At 42.1% G+C, this 9,175-nt stretch overlaps 1 long non-coding RNA gene across 2 annotated transcripts; it reads right to left on the bottom strand.

Moving 5' to 3' along the window:
• Positions 1-519: 519 nt before the first annotated feature.
• Positions 520-7,263, bottom strand: LOC124985371 (uncharacterized). 2 transcript variants are annotated; one of them, XR_007108849.1, is made up of 5 exons: positions 7,155-7,263; positions 6,348-6,455; positions 4,785-4,900; positions 4,293-4,431; positions 520-2,440 (listed from the first exon to the last, which is right to left on the bottom strand). It is a non-coding gene; the product is annotated as an uncharacterized LOC124985371 (long non-coding RNA). The 2 variants fall into 2 exon arrangements; XR_007108848.1 differs by having other exon boundaries at positions 6,353-6,455.
• Positions 7,264-9,175: the final 1,912 nt, after the last annotated feature.

The raw sequence follows: 9,175 nt of genomic DNA, 5'->3' as shown, positions 1-9,175 counted from the left end.
TTTCTAATCATTATTTATATAATACTCACAAGTTCAAGAGGAAGCTTTCATTTCCCTCTCCACTTTACTTTTGCCAAATGAGGAAACTGGTGTAAAGAATCAGTAACTTACTCAAGTTCTGAGAACTGGAAAATAACTGAACTAGGACTTAAGCCCTGACGGATTGGATTCTGAACCTTCTTTATTATTGCTGTTTTAAAAACCATTTATTTCTTATATATTTTAAAATTATTATTTATTAGTATTATAGCTGTGGTTTCAACTTTCAGATTTCATAGCCTAGAAAAAAATTTAAAACCTTTCTATAGTTCTGGTATGTGGTTGCTAAATATGTGTGTGTGTGTGTGATTGTGTATGTGTGTGTGTGTGTGTAATCTTTCAGTCACTAAAAAAATGCCCAACAACAACGTATTATCACTATCATTTATTTTTGTTTTAAAATTCCCCAAATATACTAATATGGAAGTATCTCCATATGCTACCTGCTGTATTAAAAACGAATTTCTGCAGATCTATCTGCCGGTATATGCACAGAGCATTTTTTTTTTTTTTGAAGAATAAGAAATCAGTAACAGTTTGGTGTTGAGAAATCAGAACTCTGGATTGGAGGGGAGACTTCCCACATAGTCAGTGTAGGAGGAGGTATTGTAAAATTTGTACAATTTTTGTACAAGGAGTATCATGAATTAATTATCATTTATTATTTGAAAATATATACATTAAAAATAAATCTCTAAAAGAAAAGAGTTAAAGCCCCCAGAGAGAAGTGACTAATATAATCACAAAATAATTTGAATAAATTTAATTTCATCCTTATTTTTTCTCTTTGGCATGCCTTGGTGAGAAGTTGGCCAGGGTCTGAGAGCAGCCTTGAGGCTGACCCCTCTGGCACGCTTCCCTCTCACTAGCCACCACTCCCTGTGGGTGGAGGGCATCCTAAAGGCTCCTGAGCTCAGAGGCGGGGCATCTCTTTCAGTCATTCTTCCTAGGCTCCCAAAATTCCAAACACTTTTCCCAGCATTAAAAGATAAATAGGGGAGTAAGGCCTGACTGAAGTCAGTGACTTAAGATTAGGAGCCTAGATTTGGGCATTTCTCATCCTAAAGGAACTTCTTAAACTTGGCTGCATTTATTCCAGAACCACCGAGGTAACTGGTTAAAGTAGCACCTTCCTAAGACTGTGTCGAAATCTGAATTTTGAACAAAGGTCCTGGGGAGGTGTCCAGATGTGTTAGGAGCCACTCTTTGAGGAACATGAATAGTTCAGACTACATATCTTTATAGACTGGGAATGATGACTGAACTTTAATACCAAGCTGAGCTTTTTCTGGAGGGGAAAAAAAAAAAAAAGGCCCTGGATCAATGACAGTCAAAAGTCAAACAGAATAGTTCCCTTCCCCCGCCACACCAGAGGTCAAACAGGATGTGTCTCAGATGGAGTCCACTAATGCAAACAGGATCTGAAGAGAAATAGCAATTTTTCCTTTTCACTCTGAACCTCCATCTGACCAGTTCCGGAAACAGTTCTGATTAGAGCATAATTGATTTGGACTCAGCCAGCAGAGCAGCCAGGCCTGCGCCCCGCCTTCCTGCACTGAGCAAGCTGTGCAGGATCATCTGACTCTTTACTGCATTAAAAACAATATGATATGACATGTGCTGGTTTTCTAACAACATTTGCAAACTAAGAAAGATTATATAGTCCATGGCTGTGCCAACCATACTGTGGAGAACTGCTGGGGCATTTCTCTCCAGCCCCCAATGACAGCAAATAAACCCAAGGCATGTTTGTTACATAAATACTAACTCTGGTCACACAGGATTTGGGGTCTTTCACTGGTCAGGAAATGATCATGTATTACTTTCAAAGCTGAATCCATTATTCTAGTTTAAACAAGGATTCTAAACACTTTTTTTTTTTCCCCCAAAGCGCACATCATAGAGTGACTATGATTCAAATTTATCAGGGATTGAAAAAACAAACCAAATTAAAGGAAAAAAAAAAAGACCCTATCATACCAGAAGCCTGGGAGGCAATGATGAATTGAGTCAGAGAAGGATTCCAGCGGGGGTTTTTGTTTGGTATGCTAGGTTCCTGACTTTCTTCCCTCTTTTTGCCCTAGTCTGGGTCAAGACTACACTGAACTGCGAAGGGACCATCGATCAACCATGAGATAACTGCCACTCTGGAACATCTCTTAGATCCACACCATGAATTCTACTCCCTGAGTTTACTGTTTCCCAAGATTGGGTCTCGCAATCGGGCTATTCAGACTGGATGGGCACAGTCTTGACTCTGTTGTGCAGCATCATCTGAATTTACAGGAAACATATTTTGTGATGAACTCTTTAGATGTATGTTTATTTCTTAGCTCCAAATGGCTAGTTTTGCTTGTTTTCATTGTGCTCTATGCAGACTTGGAGCCAGTATCTTTCATGCCTATAAAAGAAAACAAAACAAAACAAACCCTCAAAATCTGGACTGTTAGATCTTATTTTTTATGATACAAAATAAATGTATCTTTTACAAATTTTATTTAAACTTTTATTTTATAAAAAATTTCAAGCGGGCTGGGGTTATAGCTCAATGGTGAAATACTTGCCTCACATATGTGAGGCACTGGGTTCAATCCTCAGCACCACATAAAAATCAAATAAATAAAATAAAGGTATTGGTGTCTATCTATAACTAAAAATATTTTTTAAAAATTTCAAGCATCATTTTTAAAAGTAGAAAAAAATAATATAATGTTCTCTAAGTTTATTGGCCAGTTTATGGCCAATCTAGTCCCCATTCCCAGATTATTTTGAAGCAAATCCACAACATCATAATATGATCTGTAAATGTCCCATATGTGACTCTAAAAGATAAATATTCTTTTTTAAAAATCTAAGCATAATGCCATTCTTGTTCTTAAAAATTAATATTATTTCTTTTAATATGAGCTAGTATTAATCACCTACAGTTTTTAAAGAGAAATGAAAACTTAACATCATTCCTGCATTGAACTATGTGAATCCCTCTCCCCTGAGCTCCCTTCAAAGGCAGAGATGCTTAAGCATCAGATGCACAGAAGTTCTTTCAAGGACTTGAGACTGAACTCATGTGTCAAAACCTCCCCGGCTGTGGAGACCGGGTTGGCTTCCCCAGCTCTGTTGACTTTGGTCTGGATGTTTATCCATTCATTTTTCAGACCTCCAGTCGCTTGTTTATCTTGGCCATCCCTTTCCAGCCCGAGACTTCCCACACCCTGCCATCTGGCACCCTCTCTGGTTTCATTCCCACAGCCCCAGCTCTGAGCAGAGACCTCAGCGGAAGCTCAGATCCAGCAATACGGTCCGAGCACTGGTCCCAGACTTCGGTGCCCAAGTCCTCCTACAGGACAGAAGGGAGTGGAAGGAAGTTTGGGAGAAGATCCTCAAGGTTTTATAACCGAGAGAGTACAACTCTACTTATTGTCAATTGATAGATTCATAATCAAGATATCAATTCCTGGATGAATGTTGTCTCATGATAAGCTTGGAAAGGAGATACGATGACAGATACCAAGTGACAGAACCGCACTTGGTGTTTCCTTTCTTTAAAAAAAAAAAAAATCCTTTCACTGAATTTTCAACTTGCATCCTCAGACCTGTAAATGACTATAGTCAAGACGTCAATTTTCCTTTTTCAGTCACGAGGACTTAAAGTTTATTTACATTTTGACGAAGATGATTTTGCATTAATCCCAATGCAAAACTAGGTAAGTCTACTCACCGTATCCTAAAAACGAGTCCCACTTTCTTGTTGTCCTAGGAGTCTCCCCTAAAGTGTCAAACTAATCAGTCCTTTAAGGCTCTACACGACTCAGGCCAGAGAGTTGCCCTCTCTGGGCTCCCAGAAGAAGGACATCATCTCCCCCTCTACCACAGGGTCTACCATTTCCTGAAACATCACCGTGCCAAACCTTCAGCATAGCATCTCATTTAAGCTTCCCGGGCAGTCCCAGGAGGAAAGACCTTGTAGTATCATTATTTTATAAATGAGAATAAGGAAAGATTAGATAAACACCCCAGGTCATAAGGACAATAAATGACAGTGCTGACCCATGTTGACTGAGTGCCTTGCCTCAATCTTTAAACTACATTGCTTTAACAAAATTGTGCTCTACCTTGTATCAACACACACACACACACACACACACACACACGCACACTTTCTGCTTGAAGTGACGTGACTCATGCATGGTATCTGACAAAGATAAATACTTAGTGCTTGATAAATGTTGGATATTACAATTGTTTATTGTTACCTGGAACAGTCTTGCCTTCGTACTGGGTGTTGCCACAGGTGCAGAAGTGTGAGGGTCTGGCCTTCCTGCTGTAGACTTAGCACATGAATATGCGGGATGTAACACTTGAAACACCGCAACAAAGTTATTTGTTGTTTACCTGAAATTCAAATTTGATGGGGCATCCTGTATTTTATCTGGCAACCCTGGTTGAGAGACTTAGCAACCAAGAAGAGAGGAGCACAGCTTGATGGAGCAAGAGCAGCATCCCCTGCTAAGCCATATGGTGCTGATTAGCAGCATGGCACAGTGCTGAGCAGGGAGCACACAGGGTGCTGGGCAACCAGAGAGGGCTTCACAGAGGAGGTGGGGCTCCTAGCCAGGCAGAATGGGGATTTCAAAGGTTTCTAGGCTATAGAAAGATAGCCTAGATTAATGGTAACAGTGACTTCTAAAAGGTGCTCAGAATGGAAATAATTTCACAGGAACAGAACCAGAAGAAAGGTGTGATACCCCCGTTAAGTTGGTTTCAAAAGTGCATGAAATAGTAAGTCCTCCACGACATTAACTCAGATTGGCCCAAGCAGCACAGTTCCTGTAAGACGACAGGCTTCTGCATTCCTGGTCTCCTGTAAGGGGAAGGGGAATAAGCTCAGATTTACCTTCTAACACCCTGCAAACCCCAGAGAAAAACAGGTGAGGTGTGCTGAGGAGCGGGTAAAGTTGAACATTGTTGTAGAAATGAAAATGTGCACAACACTGCTGTTTCATGGAGGGGTACCCCCAGGACCCCTGCTGCTGCCCTGATTGGCTCCTGTTGAAGCTGTGGGTTCACGGAGACCCATGTGATGCATCGCCTGGGACCAGGCACTTGTTCCTTGCCTTTATGTGTTAGAAACTGTAAAAAAGCACATACTTTAATCCTCATAGTAATTCTATTTTATATTGTAATTTGCATTTTGTATAAGAGGAAACAGAGATTCAGAGAGTTTAGATCATTCACGATGGTCACCCAGCTGACAAGTGGCAGATCCAGGATTCAAGTTTACATCCCTTAGATTTCAAATCCTATTTCCTTTCTTCTCCCCCACCGTGGCCTAAGTCAGTTATTTTTGCCAAAATTTAAACATTTAAAAATTAAAAAAAAAAATTTTTTTTAGATGCTGATAGACCTTTATTTTATTCATTTATTCATATGTGATGCTGAGAATCAAACCCAGTGCCTCACACATGCCAGGCAAGCCCTCTGCCACTGAGCCACAACCCCAGCCCTCTGCCAGTCATTTTTAAAAAAATATTTTGAGCCGTAGATGGACACAATACCTTCATTTTATTTATTTATTTTTACGTGGTGCTGAGGATCGAACCCAGGGCCTCAGGTGTGCAAGGCAAGCCCTCCACGGCTGAGCCCCAGCCCCAGCCCCCTGCCAGTCATCTTTAAGGAAACACTTTTGTCATCTCTGTTGAAGGGACAATGATTGGGTTCTCGCCCCTGGTGGTGGATTTCTACTGGCTCATATTTGAGCTGGGGATTCAGGCCCTCCTTCCAACAGTGGGGCCTGTTGTCTTCCTTCCTATCTTGTGTCCTTCGGACGTTGGAACCTCATCAAGTCCTCTCACCCGGACTCCTCGGCATCTTTTGCTAGAGTGCTAGGTGAGACCTCAGCATCATGCAAGTCCCTTAAGAAGCTTCATTCACTCTGGGTTAGTGACTTCAGAGGCCCCAATTCCCCCAGGCTCTCAATATTTGAGAATGAAATATGCATCTAATGAAAAGAACTTTCCAGGTGCAGGGTACAAAATCCAGACAGATCACAGGTTAGGGCAGGCTGCTACCAGCTTTCACAGAAGTCTAGAAGCAGCCCGCTGATGATGGAGAAAAGGGAAAGGCACTTCAAACCAGAAAGAGCAAAGCGCTGAAGTTGAAGGGCTACAAAAACAATCTATCTGACTTATTGGAACATGTTTTTCCAGCAGCTTTGGGTTGGAGCTGTGATCGCCTCCTGCAGGGAATCGTGACCTCAACCTCCCCACCTCCACCCTTCCCGACTACAGCCAGAGGGTTTTCCCCATAACCTGACATGTGGTTTGCAGCAGGAAGTGCGAAATCCCAGGAACGAGTCCAGGCTCAGGTTTCAGACTCCAGAGAGACTCAGGTGAGCAGCAAGGAACGGCCTTTGTTTCCTATAAAAACAGAGTTGAAAAGAGCCTTTCGTGACCTCTTGGTTTGGAATGAGGTAATTAGTTCTCCAGAAACTCCCACCAGTTTCCAGGACAACAAAATCAATGTGCTGTTGATAGAAAAACCAGGAATAACAAATTGGCTAAAATCGCAGATTTTCTGTATTTTTTTTTAATAGGAATTTTTTCCCCCTTACCAACTCAAATATAAAACAAAACAATTCCAAACAACACCACACACACACACACACACACACACATATGCACGTGCTCGCTGAACCTAATACTCCCTTTTTTACCCTTTGATTCACCTTCATTCACTGTTTTAAAATTTTTTTTTAACTTTCATGCTTTGTACATATTATTATGCTTGAGAAGATAAGAAAAAGAGAAAGGTGGGTCAAGTCCCACGCCTAATTGTAGACAGAACAAGAACATTTTGGATATTTTCAGACCGAGCAGTTTTACTCTGACGGGGGAGATGGTAGGGTCGCCTTATCAGAATTCCTGGGGGTATCAGAGAAGAAGGAGGGAACCAGAACGAGGTTTTTGCTTATCAAAAGTGTTTGGGATTTAAAAAACCAGAAGACTGAGAAACTGCCTTGGCTCCTTTCCCATTTTCAAGCCAACTAAGTAAAGCTTTGGTTTGCGATGGTCTATTTCAGAAGGAGGCACAACATAGGGTCTTCTCAGAAGTCCTACCTTGAGCCAAATGCAGTGGTGGCCACGCCTGTGATCCACTTGATGCGAGAGAATCCCAAATTTGAGATGAGATGGGGTAACACAGCGAGATCCTGTCTCAACATAAAATTTACAAAGGGCTGGGGTGTAGCTCAGTGGTAGGGTGCTTGCTTAGACGTAGGAGGGCCCTGTGTTCAACGCCCAGAACTAGGGGAAAAAAATTCCTACTTGTAGTTTCTGAACTCTGGGTTGAAATCAAAGTCTATTTCTTCCCCCGCTTCTCACCAGGGCGGCTGGACTCTGTCACTGCATAGCCTGAAAATATAGAACTCGCAGTCAGACTGCCTGGATCCCCTGCTTCTCTCACCTTCTGACCTCATCTGTAAGCTACAATGACATTAAGACACAGCATGACCTTACGCGTCACTATAAAAGGAAAAAAAGCTGCCTGTGAAATCATGACACAATGCTAAAAAGCCATCGATTGTAGGACGCTACCTAATTTCAGTGACTTTAAAATGTGGCCAAAAAAAAAAAAAATCTATCTTAGAATGGATGCCTATGATGATTGTTTGGGAAACGGAGTCTCTCTCATGGAACCTCTCCATGTTTCGTCTGCCCATTTAAACACGAGAATAATAATAGCGCCTACCCATAGGGTTGCTGGAGTTGGTTCATGTGATTCCTTGGCACACTGTGCTCAATTGTTGTTATTCACTCTATACTATTCAGATCCACAGATTCTTATTCAGTTGAAGCATGGAGGTTTTCCTGGTTGCTATTCTGCCAGGGGAAAAGCACAGTAACACCCACACATTGCAAACCATGATTTCAGAGAAATAAGAGCGGGCCAAATTGGGAGGATGGTAACAGATCGTTTCTCTCTGCCTTGGTCTCTGGGCGGTTTCTTCAGCCAAGCTGGTCTGGTAATTGTTCTGTTGTGGGAAGAGGTTTTGCATTCATGATGCTCTTGTGGATTATTTTTGCCAAGGTTTTTGTTTCTCTAAGCACTTCCTGGAGCCACCCTAGCCATGGGAGGATTTTGACCCCGAGGGATGCCAGGCGGGTACGATGCAAACAATCCATGCTGAGCAGGGGCCAGATGGTCCCAGGTAGCAAACACTGTTATTTCATTCTTGAGAAGTCAGAAGCAAGCTGATTTCCCCATTTGAGGCCTACCAAATGGAAAAATGAACAGCCCATCTTGAGGCAGCGCAGTTTTGCAAGTAGATGAGTATAGGTGCAAACGAGAATTCCCTAAGAGATCACTGGGCTCGATGTAGACAGCTCAGCGTAAAGCCCACCAGGCCAGGCTCCAAGTCCACATATGTTTTCCAGTCTCTTGGAAACGCTTGAATTTTGTTGCCGTCCTCAGCCGTCTGCTATCCCTAACTTCCTCTCGAGGTGATTGAAGAAATAGATACTTGGATGATTAGAATGTCATCTAGCTGGCACTAATTTAAAAGCACATAGCTGTTTTTACATCCAACCAAGTTTGATCAAAAAAGAAACTGCGTAGGAGCGCTGAGGCTTAGGATGCCTAGATACAGAAGTTGAAAAAGCACCGGACTCTGACTTAGGAGACCCGAGTCCTGTTCTCTCTTTTTGGTGGTGACCCAAATGTCATTTCCCCCCAGGGTCAGATTCTTAGATTCCCCATCTACAGGGTATCCTAGACCTAAGTCTGCATGAGCAGGGAACTTGGTCAATGTCTGGTTCTCTTGGGCATCTTTGAATACCACATGATGGTGAATTTTATGTGCCAAGTGTCTAGGCCGATGGTTGGTCTCATGTAAGTTTATATGTTGCCGTGCAGACATGTGGTAGACAGGGTAAACAGTTACAGTTAGAGGATTCTAAGTAAATCATTGTTTTCCACGATATGGTGGGCCTCGTCCAATCAGTTGAAGACATCAAGAGTAAAGACTGAGGTTTCCTGGAGAGGAAAGAATTCTGTATTAGACTGTAACACAGACATTCTACCTGGGTTGAACTTCTGGTGGACTGCTCTACAAATTTCAGATTCAAGCCCATAACACTAG

This window comes from Sciurus carolinensis, chromosome 5 (assembly GCF_902686445.1).
Source record: "Sciurus carolinensis chromosome 5, mSciCar1.2, whole genome shotgun sequence".
NCBI classification, from domain to species: domain Eukaryota; kingdom Metazoa; phylum Chordata; class Mammalia; order Rodentia; family Sciuridae; genus Sciurus; species Sciurus carolinensis.
The sequence above is the reverse complement of the archived record's forward strand: the minus strand, read 5'-3'. Positions and strand labels throughout refer to the sequence as shown.